This window comes from Pristiophorus japonicus, unplaced genomic scaffold (genome assembly GCF_044704955.1).
Source record: "Pristiophorus japonicus isolate sPriJap1 unplaced genomic scaffold, sPriJap1.hap1 HAP1_SCAFFOLD_468, whole genome shotgun sequence".
In the NCBI taxonomy this organism is placed as follows: domain Eukaryota; kingdom Metazoa; phylum Chordata; class Chondrichthyes; family Pristiophoridae; genus Pristiophorus; species Pristiophorus japonicus.
In genome coordinates this window covers 407355-424840 of record NW_027254372.1, presented here as the reverse complement: position 1 = coordinate 424840, position 17486 = coordinate 407355, and the positions used below count along the sequence as shown (strand labels likewise).

The 17486-nt window shown below is 44.8% G+C and overlaps 1 protein-coding gene across 10 annotated transcripts in view; it reads left to right on the top strand.

The window, feature by feature from the left end:
• Positions 1 to 17486, top strand: part of LOC139252423 (zinc finger protein 432-like) — a 70414-nt gene that overhangs the window by 19411 nt on the left and 33517 nt on the right. For 4 of the 10 annotated variants that reach the window (XM_070873414.1, XM_070873412.1, XM_070873413.1 and 1 more), the window contains exon 1: positions 2923 to 3065. The exons of 3 other annotated variants lie outside the window; for them this stretch is intronic. The gene's annotated coding sequence lies outside the window, so the exon portion shown is untranslated. Of the gene's footprint in view, positions 1 to 2809; positions 3066 to 16295; positions 16424 to 17486 lie in introns of those variants that run through there. 3 more of the 10 variants (XR_011591484.1, XR_011591485.1, XR_011591483.1) reach the window with 3 other exon arrangements.

The window sequence follows — 17486 nt, the reverse complement described above, 5'->3', positions numbered from 1 at the left end:
ATTAGCCTTGATCTTATTGAATGGCAGAACAGGCTCAAGGGGCTGAATGGCCTTCTCATGCTCCTATGTTCCTACTTGCAGTGATGACTTTTGTAAACTCATTTTCCAGGGGATTAGAAGGTGGGGATATGCAGAAGGGATTAAACCTGGGTCCCTCCTGTTAATATGACTCAGTCACATCGGTCAGTGTCTTTACCCACTGAGCCATTGGGAGGAGGGTCCTGTGACCCTGCTGGAGAATGCACGTGTGAGGCCTCAGGGAAGGGCAGTGGAATAGCCTGTCGACACTCACTGTTGAGGTTCACTCATGGAGATTGGGCACATGGGTCACATATTGGAGAGAAACTGGTGAGTGTAGAACTGAACCCAGCCAGAGTCAGCACCCTCGGGAGGAGAGGGAGGGGAACCAGTGAGTGTAGAACTGAACCCAGCCAGAGTCAGCACCTTCAGGGAGAGGAGAGGGAGGGGAACCAGTGAGTGTAGAACTGAACCCAGCCAGAGTCAGCACCTTCAGGGGGAGGAGAGGGAGGGGAACCAGTGAGTGTAGAACTGAACCCAGCCAGAGTCAGCACCCTCGGGGGTGGAGAGGAGAGCAGGGAATTAATGCAAAGTACCTTGTGCCTTGTTCTCGCCCTGGTATCATAAATCAATTGAACTCAGTCTTCCCCTCCTGAAGTCTATAGGCTCTAAAACTTTAGCTTGGTGGCCCTCAGTCCCTACTCCTTGACTTACCTCCCCTTCTCTCCTCCTCTTTCCCCCTTGTGTTCCACTCTGGGCCTTGGGCCTTCCCTGGGGATTCTCAGTATGAACAGGGGGATGTGTGTTGAGACAGGATGTCCCAGCTCTCCACCTTTAAAGGGACAAGGAGAGGACCCGCTGGGCTGAATGGCCCTGCTTTATGACATCACTGCACTGCCCAGCAACCAACCTCCCTGAGCCCTGCTCATTATGGGCTGGGTTGAGCTCAGTGCTGTTACAGGAAGGGAAACAGGAGCAGGGTTCGGCCCGTGTGGAGCCCAGGATTAATGGGGAGAGGTACAGGATCAATTTATACCTTACTGAGTGAGAAATGTCAGTGTCCCGGACACTCTCTGTCCCTCAGTACCTGTGTTGGGGAGCAATTGATGGGTTTGTGTTACTTTTAGGTGAATCTTTGTGCTCATCGAGATGATGGAGGTCAGTGCCGGGCAACAGGATATTTGATAAGAACAGAAGAATTCGGAGCAGGAGTAGGCCATACGGCCAATCGAGCCTGCTACGCCATTCAACAGGATCATAGCTTATGTTAAAAGTTTTTATCAGTCAGAGAACCTCTTGTCAACCTCTGGGATTCCTGGGGCAGGGACTAGAGTCTAATTTACATACAGAATATAGTTCCATCGACACTTCCCTGGGAGTGTTTGATGGGGACAGTGTAGCGGGAACTTTACTGTGTATCTAACCTGTGCTGTACCTGCCCTGGGAGTGTTTGATGGGGACAGTGTAGCGGGAACTTTACTCTGTATCTAACCCGTGCTGTACCTGCCCTGGGAGTGTTTGATGGGACAGTGTGGAGGGAGCTTTACTCTGTATCTAACCCGTGCTGTACCTGCCCTGGGAGTGTTTGATGGGACAGTGTAGAGGGAGCTTTACTCTGTATCTAACCCATGCTGTTCCTGCCCTGGGAGTGTTTGATGGGACAGTGTAGAGGGAGCTTTACTCTGTATCTAGCCCTGTGCTGTGCCTGCCCTGGGAGTGTTTGATGGGACAGTGTAGAGGGAGCTTTACTCTGTATCTAACCCGTGCTACACCTGACTGAAGAATGCTTCAGGCAGACACTTGGTGCTCAGAATACCCCATTCCACGGCACTGACATCCATCACTTCCATGAGAACAACATTTAACTGTAATTAAAAGATATGAGAAACCCATCAGTTCCGCCCCTGGACACAGATCCAGAGGGACAGTGAGTGTCCCGAACATTGTTGGTGCTCGACAGTTCCTCCCTGGATCTGAACGTTTTGGTGATGATTTGAATTTGATGCCCTCGAGTTACTGACTCACCGACTGGTGGAAATAGTTTATCCTCATTTATCTGATCAACTTTGAACAGCTCCCTCAGATCTCCAATTCCCCTTTGTTCTAATGAAAAGAGCCCCAGTTTCTCCAATCTCCCCTGATAACTAAAGCCTCTCTTCCCTGGTACCATCTCAGTGAATCTCTCTGCACCCTCTCCATGACCTCAACATCCTTCCTGGTGTAAGATCCCCAAAACCTGACACAATATTCGAACTGCAGCCTAACCAATGATTTGTGCAGGTTTACCCTTTTGTACTCCACACCCCTATTTATAAAACCTAGGATCCCATGTGCTTTTTAACCAATTTATCAACTTAAAGATTTGTGTATCTGAACTCCTTGTAGGTTTTAGAGTTATTAACATAACATGGCTAAAATATGTTGACATCAAATAGCTGATTAATGTGTATTGTGGGAAATAGAGGTTTAGTCTGAGTTAGAAACTCAAATAGGCCTTCACTGTCGACAGGTTGCTATGACAACACTGATAAGACATTCCATTTACTGAATCAACTGGTTGTAATCTGATCGGGGAAAGGACAGGGTTTTTCTGTTATTAACTGCAATATAAACTTAAACCAGAGTGAGTAATAGAATAGATTAGATTATAATATGTGATGTTTATACCTATAACTGAAACAATCTGAAATAAAGTAATGAACAGCAAGCAGGGGAGTTTAGGGATAAAGAGAAAATGACTGAGAAAAGTAACTGCTGGGAACCAGGGAAAGTGACCTTGTAAATCACAGATTAGAGAAATTCCAGCTGTCTTTTCCTCACTTCCTGCCCAAACCCAGCAGAGAAAACAAAGAAGAGTCCGGTGCCAGAGGTGGATCAGTGCAGGGGATAAAAGTGAGGGGAGACTGATGTAAGAGGGCAGTCGAGACTGGAGACATCGGAGATCAAGCTCAGGGTGCCCGAGGTTCCATCCAGCGGGCTGACCTGGTGTCAGTTACTGTGGACACGCGGGACTTGTATCTTTACTCTGATTGATGGATCAATATAAGGTACGGTAGAGGACGGAGAATCTGCTCATCTTGTATTTCTTAGTAAGATATTAAAGTTCCTGACACTGGACTCTTGAACCTAATTAATAAGGCAAGACATTAGCTAGAATCTTACAACCCTAAATCTTTCTACTCTGCTACTCTTGTTAAAGTTTTACCATTTAATGTACATTTTCTCCCAAAATCTATCATCACATTTCTCTGCATTAAATTTCATTTGCCATTTACCTGCCCCATTTACTAACCTGTGTGTTCACACTGAAGTCACTTACAGCCCCTTCACAGTTGGCCATGGTCCATCTTTTGGCATCATCTGGAGATTTTGATCTTGACCCGATGGCCTACATCCTAGGGTTTTGAAGGAGGTGGCCATTGAGATAATGGATGCATTGGCTGTCGTCATCCAAAATTCCATAGATTCCAGAAAGGTTCCCGCATATTGGAAGGAAGCTAATGTAACCCCGCTATTTAAGAAAGGAGGGAGAGAGAAAATGGGGAACTTACAGACCAGTTAGCCTGACATCAGTCGGAGGGAAAATGCTAGAATCTAATATTAAGGATGTGGGAGCAGGGCAATTGGAAAATAGTAATAGAATTGGGCAGAGTCGACATGGATTTATGAAAGGGAAATCATGTTTGACAAATCTGTTCGAGGTTTTTGAGATTGTAACTAATAGAATAGATAAGGGGGAACCAGTGGATATGGTGTATTTGGATTTTCAGAAAGCATTCGATAAGGTGCCACGCAAGAGGTTATTAAACACAATTAGGGCTCATGGGATTGGGGGTAATATACAAGCTTGGATTTAGGATTGGTTAACGGGCAGAAAACAAATAAACGGTAATTTTCGGCATGGCAGGCTGTTACTAGTGAGGTGCTGCAAGGATTGGTGCTTGGGCCCCAGCTATTCAGTATTGAATGGGGGGATTGTCCAATAAGGAGAGATTGAGTAGACAAGGCCTATATTCTCTAGAGTTCAGAAGAATGAGATGTGATCGCATTGAAACATATAAAATTCTTACAGGGCTTGACAGGGTAGATGCAGGGAGGATGTTTTCCCTGACTGGGGAGTCGAGAACCAGGGCTCACAGACTCAGAATAAGGGGTCGGCTATTTAGGACTGAATTGAGGGGAAACTTCTTCACTCAGAGGATGGTGAATCTTTGGAATTTTTTACCCCAAAGGGATATGAAGACTCAGTCTTTGAGTATAATCAAGACAGAGATCAATAGATTTTTGGATATTGAGGGATATGGGGACAGTGCAGGAAAGTGGAGTTGAGGTAGAAGATCAGCCATGATCTTATTGAATGGCGGAGCAGGCTCGAGAGGCCGAGTCACGTACACTTGCTCCTAATTCTTATATCCTTCTGTTCTTAGACCCTAGCCCAGATCGTTTCTCTATATTGAGAAGAGCAATGGTCCCAACACCGACCCCGAGGGATACCACTGTTTACATCCCTCCAGTCTGAAGAACATCCATTAACCACTACTCTCTGTTTTATGCCCTTAACCCAACTTCCTCTTCACGCTGCCCCACTCACTCCCTTTAATACCGTGAGCCTTAATTTTGATGAACAAACCTCCTGTCCGGCACCTGATCAAACACCTTTTGACAATCCATCTACACAACATCCCCTGCATTTCCTGTCTCACTACACTGTTATTTCCTGAAATAATCCCTGCTGTCTGTCCTGAATCAATCCATTTCACTACCAAATGTTGCAGAGTTTGCTCCAACCCACAGGGTTTCATCTGTTTAAAGCCACAACAGATAGGCCCACAAAGCGGCACCACGGCAAACTCCAGGGACAGGGAGGAAGTGAGTCAGGGAGCGTCTGTAAATGAGAGAGAAATAGAAACTGGTGAGGGAGCGTCAATGAATGAAGGAGAAATCCAGACAGGTCAGGGAATGTCTCTAAATGAAGGAGAAATGGAGACTGGTCAGGGAGTGTCTGTAAATGAAGGAATAATGGTGACTGGTCAGGATGAGGCTTCAGCAGCGGATGAGCTGAGGTAAGGGTTGAGGTGGGTGATGCTACGGAGGTGGAAATAGTGGGTCTTCGTTATGCTGTGGATATGAGGTCGAAAGCTCATTCCAGGGTCAAATATGACACCAAGGTTGCGAACAGTCTGGTTCAGCCATAGACAGAAGTTGGGGAGAGGGATGGAGTCAGTGGCTAGGGAACGGAGTTTGTGGCAGGGACCGAAAACAATGGCTTCGATCTTCCCAATATTCAATTGGAGAAAATTTCTGCTCATCCAGAACTGGATGTTGGACAAGCAGACTGACAATTTAGGGACCGTGGAGGGGTTGAGAGATGTGGGAGTGAGGTAGAGCTGGGTGCCGTCAGCGTACATGTGGAAACTGATGCTGTGTTTTCAGATGATGTCGCTAAGGGGCAACATGTAGATGAGAAATAGGAGGGGGCCAAGGACAGATACTTGGAGGACACCAGAGATAACAATGGGGATAACAACAGTGGGAAGAGAAGCCATTGCAGAAGATTCTCTGGCTACGATTAGAGAGATAAGAATGGAACCAGGCGAGTGCAGTCCCACCCAGCTGGACGATGGTGGAGAGGTGGTGGGGAAGGTTCGAGTGGTCAACCGTGTCAAAGGCTGCAGACAAGTCAAGAAGGACAAGGAGGGCTAGTCTGCCTTTGTCACAGTCACAAAGGACGTGGTTTGTGACTTTGATGAGAGCCGTCTCGGTACTGTGGCAGGCGCGGATACCCGATTGGAGGGATTCAAACATGGAATTGTGGGAAAGGTGGACACGGATCTGGGAGGTGACGGACTTTGGAGAGGAAACATAGCAACATAGAAACATCGAAATTTACAGTGCAGAAGGAGGCCATTTCGGCCCATCGTGTCTGCGCCGGCCGACAAAGAGCCACACGGCCCTCGGTCAGCAGCCCTAAAGGTTACATACAAACCCATGAACAATGACGGAAAGGCAAAGAGCACCCAGCCCAACCAGTCCACCCCACACCACTGCAACACCCCTTATACTAAAAACATCTACACCCCACCCCAACCGGAGCCATGTGATCTCCTGGGAGAGGCAAAAACCAGATAGAAACCCAGGCCAATTTAGGGAGAAAAAAATCTGGGAAATTCCTCTCCGACCCATCCAGGCGATCGAAACTAGTCCAGGAGATCACCCTGGCCGTATTCTATTCCCTGCAGTACTTACCATTATATCTGTGCTGACCAACAAAAAGTCGTCTAATCTAATCCCAATTACCAGCTCTAGGTCCGTAACCCTGCAGGTTACAGCACTTTAAGTGCCCATCCAACCATCTCTTAAAAGTGGTGAGGGTTTCTGCATCCACCACTCTTCCAGGCAGTGAGTTCCAGATCCCCACAACCCTCTGCGTAAAGAAGCCTCCTCTCAAATCCCCTCTAAACCTTCCACCAACCACCTTAAAACTATGCCCTCTCGGAATAGCACCCTCCACCAATGGAAATAGACCTTTACTATCCACTATGTCCAGGCCCCTCAACATTTTGTACACCTCGATGAGGTCTCCTCTCAACCTCCTCTGTTCCAATGAGAACAAACCTAGCCTATCCAATCTGTCCTCATCACTAAGATTCTCCATTCCAGGCAGCATCCTAGTAAATCTCCTCTGCACCCTCTCTAGTGCAATCACGTCCTTCCTACAATACAGACCAGAACTGCACGCAGTACCCCAGCTATGGCCTAACCAAAGTATTATTCAATTTAAGCATAACCTCTCTGCTCTCATATTCTATGCCTTGACCAATAAAGGCATACATTCCGTATGCTTTCTTAACCACCTTATCCACCTGGCCTGCTACTTTCAGGGATCTGTAGACAAGCATTCCAAGGTCCCTTTGTTCATCTACACTATTTAGTGGCCTACCGCTTAATGTGTATACCCTTTCCTTATTATCCCTCCCAAAGTGCATCACCTCAGACTTCTCTGAATTAAATTTAATTTGCCACTGCTCTGCCCACCTGACCAGTAGATTAATATCCTCCTGCAGCCCATGACTTTCCTCTTCATTATCAACCACACAGCCAATTTTAGTGTCGTCTGCAAACAAGGGGAGGTTGGAGATGGGGCGGTAGTTTGCAAGGATCGGGTGGGGGGGGGGAGGGGAATTGAGGGTTAGTTTTTTGAGAAGAGCAGTGATGATGGCAGATTTGAGGGAGAGGGGGACAGTACCTGAGGAGAGAGAACCGTCAACAATTTCAGCTAAATGGTGACTGGTCAGGGAGCATCTGTAAATGAAGGAGAAATGGTGACTGGTCAGGGAGCGTCTGTAAATGAAGGAGAAATGGAGACTGGTCAGGGAGCGTCTGTCAATCAAGAAAGAAAGAAGAAAGAAAGACTTGTATTTATATAGTGCCGGTCATGACCACCAGAAGTCTCAAAACGCTTTACAGCCAGTGAATTACTTTTGGAGTGTAGTCACTGTTGTAGTGTGGGAAGCGCAGCAGGCAGCCAACTTGAGTACAGCAAGCTCCCACAAACAGCAGTGTGATAATGATCAGATAATCTGTTTTTGTCATGTTGATTGAGGGATAAATATTGGCCAGGACACCAGGGAGAAGTCCCTGGCTCTTCTTCGAAATAGTGCCATGGGATCTTTTATGACCACCTGAGAGAGCAGACGGGGCCTCAGTTTAACGTCCCATCCGAAATATGGCACCTCCAACAGAGCATCATTCCCTCATCACTGCACTGGAGTGTCAGCCGAGATCGATGTGCTCAAGGGAATTGGTGATAAGTCAGGGAGTGTCTGTAAATTAAGGAGAAATGGTGACTGGTCAGGGAGTGTGTGGAAATGAGGGAGAAATAGTGACTGGTCAGGGAGCGTGTGGAAATGGTGACTGGTCAGGGAGCGTGTGGAAATGGTGACTGGTCAGGGAGCGTGTGGAAATGGTGACTGGTCAGGGAGCGTGTGGAAATGGTGACTAGTCAGGGAGCGTGTGGAAATGAGGGAGAAATGGTGACTAGTTAGGGAGCTGTGGAAATGGTGACTGGTCAGGGAGCGTGTGGAAATGGTGACTGGTCAGGGAGCGTGTGGAAATGGTGACTGGTCAGGGAGCGTGTGGAAATGGTGACTGGTCAGGGAGCGTGTGGAAATGGTGACTGGTCAGGGAGCGTGTGGAAATGGTGACTGGTCAGGGAGCGTGTGGAAATGGTGACTGGTCAGGGAGCGTGTGGAAATGGTGACTAGTCAGGGAGCGTGTGGAAATGAGGGAGAAATGGTGACTAGTTAGGGAGCGTGTGGAAATGGTGACTAGTCAGGGAGCATGTGGAAATGAGGGAGAAATGGTGACTGGTCAGGGAGCTTCTGTAGATGAAGGGAATTGGTAACTGGTCAGGGAGTGTGTGGAAATGAGGGAGAAATCGTGACTGGTCAGGGAGCGTCTGTACATGAAGGGAATTGGTAACTGGTGGCAGTGTGAGCTGCGAGGAGAATGCTATGAGGCTGCAGAGTGACTTGGACAGGTTAGGTGAGTGGGAAAATGCATGGCAGATGAAGTATAATGTGGATAAATGTGAGGTTATCCACTTTGGTGGTAAAAACAGAGAGACAGACTATTATCTGAATGGTGACAGATTAGGAAAAGGGGAGGTGCAACGAGACCTGGGTGTCATGGTACATCAGTCATCGAAGGTTGGCATGCAGGTACATCAGGTGGTTAAGAAAGCAAATGGCATGTTGGCCTTCATAGCAAGGGGATTTGAGTACAGGGGCATGGAGGTGTTACTACAGTTGTACAGGGCCTTGGTGAGGCCACATCTGGAGTATTGTGTACAATTTTGGTCTTCTAACTTGAGGAAGGACATTCTTGCTATTGAGGGAGTGCAGCGAAGGTTCACCAGACTGATTCCCGGGATGGCGGGACTGACATATCAAGAAAGACTGGATCAACTGGGCTTGTATTCACTGGAGTTCAGAAAAATGAGAGGGGATCTCATAGAAATGTTTAATATTCTGACGGGTTTAGACAGGTTAGATGCAGGAAGAATGTTCCCAATGTTGGTGAAGTCCAGAATCAGGGGTCACAGTCTAAGGATAAGGGGCATGCCATTTAGGATCGAGATGAGGAGAAACTTCTTCACCCAGAGAGTGGTGAACCTGTGGAATCCTCTACCACAGAAAGTTGTTGAGGCCAATTCACTAAATATATTCAAAAGGGAGTTAGATGTAGTCCTTACTACTAGGGGGATCAAGGGGTATGGCGAGAAAGCAGGAATGGGGTACTGAAGTTGCATGTTCAGCCATGAACTCATTGAATGGCGGTGCAGGCTCGAATGGCCTACTCCTGCACCTATTTTCTATGTTTCTATGTTTCTCCTTTGTCCACTCTGCTCGTTACATCCTCAAAAAATTCTAGAAGATTTGTCAAGCATGATTTCGCTTTCATAAATCCATGCTGACTTGGACCGATCCTGTCACTGCTTTCCAAATGAGCTGCTATTTCATCTTTAATAATTGATTCCAACATTTTCCCCACCACTGATGTCAGGCTAACCGGTCTATAATTCCCTGTTTTCTCTCTCCCTCCTATTTTTAAAATTGGTGTTACATTAGCTACCCTCCAGTCCATAAGAACTGATGCAGAGTCAATACAATGTTAGAAAATGATCACCAATGCATCCACTGTTTCTAGGGCCACTTCCTTAAGTACTCTGGGATGCAACCTATCAGGCCCTGGGGATATATCGGCCTTCAATCTCGTCAATTTCCCTAACACTATTTCCTGAATAATAAGGATTCCCTCCAGTTCCCCCTTCTCGCTAGACCCTCGGAGCCCGAGTATTTCTGGAAGGTTATTTGTGTTTTCTTTAGTGAAGACAGAACCAAAGTATTTGTTCAATTGGTCTGCCATTTCCTTGTTCCCCATTATAAATTCACCTGATTCTGACTGCAAGGAACCTACATTTGTCTTCACTAATCTTTTTCGCTTCACATATCTATAGAAGCTTTTGCAGTCAGTTTTTATGTTCCCTGCAAGCTTCCTCTCATACTCAATTTTCCCCCTCCTAATTAAACCCTTTGTCCTCCTCTGCTGAATTCTAAATGTCTCCCAGTCCTCAGGTTTGCTGTTTTTTCTGGCTGATTTATATGCCTCTTCCTTGGATTGAATGTTTTCCCTAATTTCCCTTGTTAGCCACAGTTGAGCCACATTCCCCGTTGTATTTTTACTCCAGACAGGGATGTACAATTGTTGAAGTTCATCCATGTGATCTATAAATGTCTGCCATTGCCTATCCACTGTCAATCCTTTAAGTATCATTTGCCAGTCTATCCTAGCCAATTCACGTGTCATACCATCGGAAGTTATCTTTCCTTAAGTTCAGGACCCTAGTCTCTGAATTAACTGTTTCACTCTCCATCTTAATAAAGAATTCTACCATATTATGGTCACTCAATTAGTCCTCTCTCATTACACAACACCCAGTCTAGGATGGCCAGTTGTCCAGTAGGTTCCTCGACATATTGGTCTAGAAAACCATCTCTAATACACTCCAGGAAATCCTTCTCCACAATATTGAAACCAGTTTGGTTAGCCCAATCTATATGTAGATTAAAGTCGCCATGATAACTGCTATACCTTTATTGCATGCATCCCTAATTTCCTGTTTGATGCCATCCCCAGCCTCACTACTACTGTTTGGTGGTCTGTACACAACTCCTGCTAACGTTTTCTGCCCTTTGGTATTCCGCAGCTCTACCCATACAGATTCCACATCATCAAAGCTAATGTCCTTCCTTACTATTGCGTTCATTTCCTCTTTAACCAGCAATGCTGTCCCACCTCCTTTTCCTTTCTGTCTCTCCTTCCTGAATGTTGAATACCCCTGGATGTTGAGTTCCCAGCCTTGGTCTTCCTGGAGCCATGTCTCCGTAATCCCAATTATATTATGTTTGTTAATAATTGCCTGTGCGGTTAATTCATCCACCTTATTACGAATACTCCTTGCATTGAGACACAGAGTCTTCAGGCTTGTTTTTTTAACACTCTTTGTCCCTTTTAGAATTATGCTGTAACGTGGGCCTTTTTGATTTTTGCCTTGGATTTCTCTGCCCTCCACTTTTACTTTTCTCCTTTCTATCTTTTGCTTCTGCCCCCATTTTACTTCCCTCTGTCTCCCTGCATAGATTCCCATCCCCCTGCTATATTAGTTTAACCCCTCCCCAAAAGCACTAGCAAACACTCCCCCTCGGACATCAGTTCCGGCTCTGCCCAGGTGCAGACCATCCGTTTTGTACTGGTCCCACCTCCCCCAGAACCGGTTCCAATATCGCAGGAATTTGAATCCTTCCCTCTTGCACCATTCCTCAATATACGTATTCATCTTAATTATCCTGTTATTTCTACTCTGATTAGCACGTGGCACTGGTAGCAATCCTGAGATTACTATCTTTAAGGTCCGACTTTTTAATTTAACTCCTAGCTCCTTAAATTCAGCTTGTCGGATCTCATCCCGTTTTTTACGTATGTCGTTGGTACCTATATGCACCATGTTAGGGTTAACTTCAAACCACCACTCGGAGTCCATTAGCCTTAAAGTAAATGCAGTTTTTATTAATAAAAGATACAAACCGGCAGGAGAGTTATCCTTGAAGGAATGCTCAAAGAAACTGCCACAGACATCTTATTTTATACAATTTCAGATTATAGCATTACGTAATTACGCAAGTTACAATTAATACGTGCTGATTGATTAACACATGATTGATTGGTCGGGTGCTTCCTCCAATCTGCCTTCTATATGCCTTAATTGGTAATTCCCGATACATGTTGTTATGATTCTTTTTCTACAATTCAAATTCTGTTATCTGTGTCTGTGCCTGGCTCCTAAGGCCTTTGGTCTATGAATTGGAACATCTGCTCCTCTGTGGAAGGCATCCCACACATGCTTCCCACAGTCTGAAAATCAGGCTGTGGGATCCATCTTAAAAAACCTGTTAACTCCATTTTAAAACATCCCAATTATTATTATGAATTGTAATTACAATTTGTAATCAGCCCTTTCAGTCCCTCCTGTTGGTCCCTGATTATTTCTAAATAATCAGCTTAGCACATATATGTTCTGAGCTATCTGCTGGAAATGGTGATATCAAGTCCATATCCTTGGGATCGCTCATAGTTCCATCTTTTGCAGAGTGTTTACATACTACCCCTGACCATTTCCCTAGGATATTGGCACGTCACTTATATTTGTTTTTGTCCATACAGAGCATAAGCTCGGGAGGCTTAGTTGTTTCCCTAATGTGTTACAAAGTCATTCGCCTCCCTATCATGCCTACATTATATAGTTAACAAGGCTGTTTGCTGTTCGGCTAGAACCACGCGGTTGTATATCCCTCAGATCTTACACAGCAGATATAGTTGTATCACGATATATATCCCTACCACTACCATTATTACCACAATTGGATGCCACATCAATTTGAGGACTGCGTAGGCTTTAGGTGACCAGCCCTTAAAAATGTCTCACCATGAACAACAATTTTCCTTTCCCTGCCTTATCCTGTCTTGATTCGTGTGTCTCCCGCCTCGGTTTCGTTGATCAGGCGATAGGATTGGGACACTCCCGACTCATTATCAGGTATTCGTTCTGTCTTTGTGTTTGATAACAAAGGCTTTCTGCGTTCTTGGTTACAAGCCTTGGTCAACGTCTTCGCTCTGCGTCTCTTGTATTTGCCTGCACATTCTCCCCGGAGTATCAGCACCACTATTGCTGCACTAGGACTAACACATGGGATATAATTCTAATCCCTATCTTGTAACTTTACTCGGATATGCCTCACACTTGTTACATGACATCACCAACCAACTCGAGGCTATTCCTATCTGTACTGCCACTAGTGTATGTGAAAGGATCCTTATCCACGTATGTATAATCTCAAGTACCAAGGCAGGTTTTTCAGGTTATCCTTTATTTCACTGTCCAGTTCTTTTGCTTTTATCCTTTAGCTCATAATATCTTTTAATGTTATTTCTTAATGGTCCTTTGAGCTCAGTTAAATCTTCAAGTAACAGGGGAATTGGTGGTGCTTGCTCTTTCATGTAATCATCAATATCTCGCTTCATCTCATCGCTTATGTTTAATGTCATTGTCTTCCTGGCGTGTATATACGTCATGCGTGCTCTTCCCACTGACACCGACATTCTGGGAGTAAAGCAAAAGTTAGGCATTGTAATGTTACAAGTCAAGCCTCCGTAATTGTAAGTTCCCAGGCTAGTTACCACACAATATTCTCCTCGCCCTTGATAGGTGTAATGTGTGGGTTCGGTTCGGGCAGGGCTTATTCCAGTGACACATCCTTCCGTAGTATTGTCAAACCCGCAGCTATCCTTGCTCACGTCTCCCACTGGGTGAGGGCATATAGTTAGGTTTCCTTCTCTCCGGCACCCGGATAAAGATATTCCCCTTATATTTCCATTCTTTTTGATCTCATACTGGTCCATCACGGATGTACTCTTCCCCTCGTATTATGTCTGTTTCCCCTCGCATCCTCCTGTAACCGCATACACCCTAGAGCAGGTCTCCAGTCATCCTGGTTCAACCCTTGTCACTGGATAAAGGCCAAGCTCTGTCAAGCCCCGAGTGGTGGCTGATGTGCAACGGTCACCACACATTAAACAAATCCATACACAGGCATCTTCCACCCTTCAATTGGAGTTCAGGACTGGAACGTCGGGTCCTTCATTGAAACATCTGTGAACTCATGTGGAAGCAAGTCATCCTGGTTCCAGGGAACGCCTATGATGATGAGTCATTCCTTTCAGAGTGCAGGCGTCTAATGGCCCAGTGTGCTGTGCCATTTCTTTCAACTGGGTGCTATTTATTCAATCTGGAACTTGCCCGGTTTGTATCTGATCCATATTGTGTCTCACCTGACCGATCATACATCTCCCATAGGCATGACATGTGTCTCTTTTCTTGTCCTCGCCATTGTCCTCTTATTCCTGCTTATTTAGCTCATTAATTGTTCGTGCATGGCCTTCCAATACGGATATCCCTCTAGCAGTATTTTGGATGTTTCAGATCCTAACTCTGAAGATTCTATCCCTATCCTGGCCTGTTTCCTCATTAGTACCTCCATCATTCCCCTCAAACTATCTACTCCTGATGGGATCGCCTGTATATCTAGTGCATCTATTAGAGGGGGGCATGTACAGTTAATACGTCATTCTCTATAGATCTCCTCTGTCTTCCTCCTTTGTGTCTCAGCTTCTTGTGTTACTCCCTTGCTCCTCATGTGTCACTAGCTTTTCTCAGGATTGTGTCTAGTAATCTTGTGTGCAACGCTTTAGTCTTGGGGCTAAACTTTTCTGGCAGGTATAGGGCTGATAAATTTATTTAACATTTCATACTGCACATTGTCAAATAACAACATTACTTCTGTTCCAGGTTTAACTTCCACGCACTTTCCCAAGGTTAATTCCCCTGGTTTACAATATTCAGGTAACATTTTGTTACCCACTTATCTTGTGGCTTCAAGATAAACGCTCCTGGCATTCAGATGCCACCCTGCAGGGGCTGCTTTACGTAGTTGTTGTACCCTCCGGTGTGGGTATATGCTTCTGGGCCCCCCAGGGGCAGCCTTGTAGCTTGTCCTTGTAGAATAGGAAGAGCGGTGGTGATCACGTTTATATTCTGTTGATAAAACACATCCTGGATATTCCAGGTTTTTAGTTAGAGTCTTACCATTTCTATTTCAACTGCATTGTTTGCACCATTTCTCCGATTGTTTGCACCGTTTCTCCGGGCATGTGCCCCTTTCCAGAGCAATATTATTATAGCCAGTACCCCTAATATTGCAAATATCCATCCTAATCCTCTAAAAAGTCCCTCTGTCGTACCTTTATATTCTTTCAGCTGGGACCAGTGCTTCCACCAGCCCCTACCTTTCATACTCACGCAAGCACATGTATCTCCACTAATTAATACCTCCTATGGTCCACTCCACCGAGGTGCGAACCCTGGTTTCTCTGCCACCTCCTTAACCATTGCCTTCGCCCCCACCTCGGGGATTATAGCCGAGGCAGTTATCACACCATCTTCATCCTCCTCCTTCTGCCTTTCCCGGACCTCCTGTCGTATACCTTTCAACTGCTCACTCAATTCCCTCACATACTTTCTGATTCGGTCTCATAGGGGGCCTAAGTCAGCTCCTCCTGTCACTATTCCTTCTGGTAACCTCATTGTCTCACTCGAGCCGGTTGTAAGGGTCCGATTCATTCTCTCTACCATCCCTGAACTCTAGGGGTGATATGGGATGTGAAACTTCTGCTTAATGCCGAATATTCTACAAGTTTCTTTCATCACTTGACCCGTGAAATGAGTCCCTTGATCTGAGTCAATCATGTGGTAATAGGACTGCCTCCCATTTAGCATTTCCACCAGTGTGTGTTTTGTGTGCAGTATTATTTCTCCTGTCATTATGACAGGCTCACTAATTTTGACTGCCCAAGTGACACAATCCAGTGCGGCCACACATCTGGACAGACCGGGAGCCGCTGGTGATTGCTGTGTCCAGTAGTAAGCTACGGGTCTCATCCTATCCCCATGTATGTGTGTCACCACAGCTCCATAGAAGTCTCCCTGGTTCTCACAATGTACATGGAACGGGAGATCCATGTTCGGGAGTCCCAGCCCTAGAGCTGACATTAGGGTTTCCTTCAGATTACCGTATGCTGCTTCTTGTTCGGGGCCCCACTCTATAGTTTCTAAGCATGGTCTTCCCCCTTTCACTAGCCGCTGTAATGCTTCTGCAATTGTCGCAGTTAGATACAAAATTCCTACAATAGTTAAAGAACCCCAGTACCTTACACACCCCTCGGACTGTTTTTGGTCGGGGAATAATCCTAATGGCCTCCTTCCTGTCATTGGACATGGTCCTAGTTCCTTGGGATATTTTGTGTCCCAGGTATGACAGCTTGTCCAATTTGTGCTTTTTTGGGATTTACTTTAAATCCTGCTTTCCGTTATCTCAAATGTCTTTTCCATAACTAGAATAGAGTCTAGCACGTAGGCTTTGAAAGCTGCTTTCCGTTCTCTCAAATGTTCCAGTTTCAAGGCCCATTACATCTCACTTTCTGTGGTTCTTCAACCACCGTATCTGAAGTCACAAGTTCAACTTATGTTGTCCTTTGTTCTAAACTGCTAAAACCTGTAGTTTTAACATTTTAATTTTTCCAAAATCCATTTTACATTTTCGCAGATAGCTCCCCACTTGCCCAGGAGTTTGACCTGATCCCTGAAGGTATTTCTAGATTGTTCGAAACCTTTTAGTTTTATTTCCTTTTTTTTTAACAAAAGATCAGATTTAACTTTTTATTTTAAATGTATCTCATTTTTTTGTGTCTTTTCTTAATCAGTGGTACTTAAAACCTTCACAACAAAATTAACTCTTCACTGTTCCCATCCTAATTTCTGTTCCCCTTTTGTAGTATTTGTACTTATTGTTGGATTACAAAATGTCAAATATGGTAATACTGTTTTTTTTTTAACATCGGACTTCTCATTTATGTTTATAGTGATTCACAGATCACAGAATGTAAAGTACTTGTTTTATAATTATGTGCTTAACTTCTGTTTTAGAGGCTGATCAAAAACTCTAATCTTTTGCTCTGTAACTTCAATTTTGTGATACAGTATCTCATAAATTACATCTTTTTAAGCTTCAGCTTCTGACGCAGTATGTGTACTTTTATTAAAAGGCTTCCAAACCCAAGATTTTCCAATACAACCAAAATGTTTATCAAGGAAAATCACCTGAAATATCTCAAAATCCCAATTCAAATATTGTACTGCCGATTTTTTATTTCAAAATTTTTTTTACTGAGCTAGAAGCTTTCGCGTCAAGGTTTTACACAAAGGAAAATGGGGGGGGGGGCGGGGGGTGACTTCCCCAGCCTTCAGCCTCGAGACACCCACGCAGGCTTTTTAAAAAAAAGGCATTACAACTTCCCTTCTCCGTTCTTTATCTCATTCCTAAACTAAATTTATTGTCTTTCAACCCAATGTAATCAATGATTACATGTTTTCTTTTGACAAATGAGCGTGTCGAAATTTTTTAAAAAACCAACGGGACCACACATTTTTTATCTTTTGCTCAACAAACCGATCCTTTGTGTATTTCCTATCTCCGCAACTTATCATCCGAATAAATCCGCACCTTAAAATGTAATTCAATTCTAGGTACACACTTTCTTAAAACTTCCCACATACAGAGCAACACTGCAAAGAATTTAAAAGAAAACTTTCACTCTGTCTGAAAAAGTGGATGGAGCCACCATTTTCCCAAACAGGCTTTCAGACACATGAAAAATTCATTAATTCCCACCTCAAATATTCCGCAGTCAAAAATCACACAAGCACTTTCATTCAAAGACAGACATTCACAAAAGTC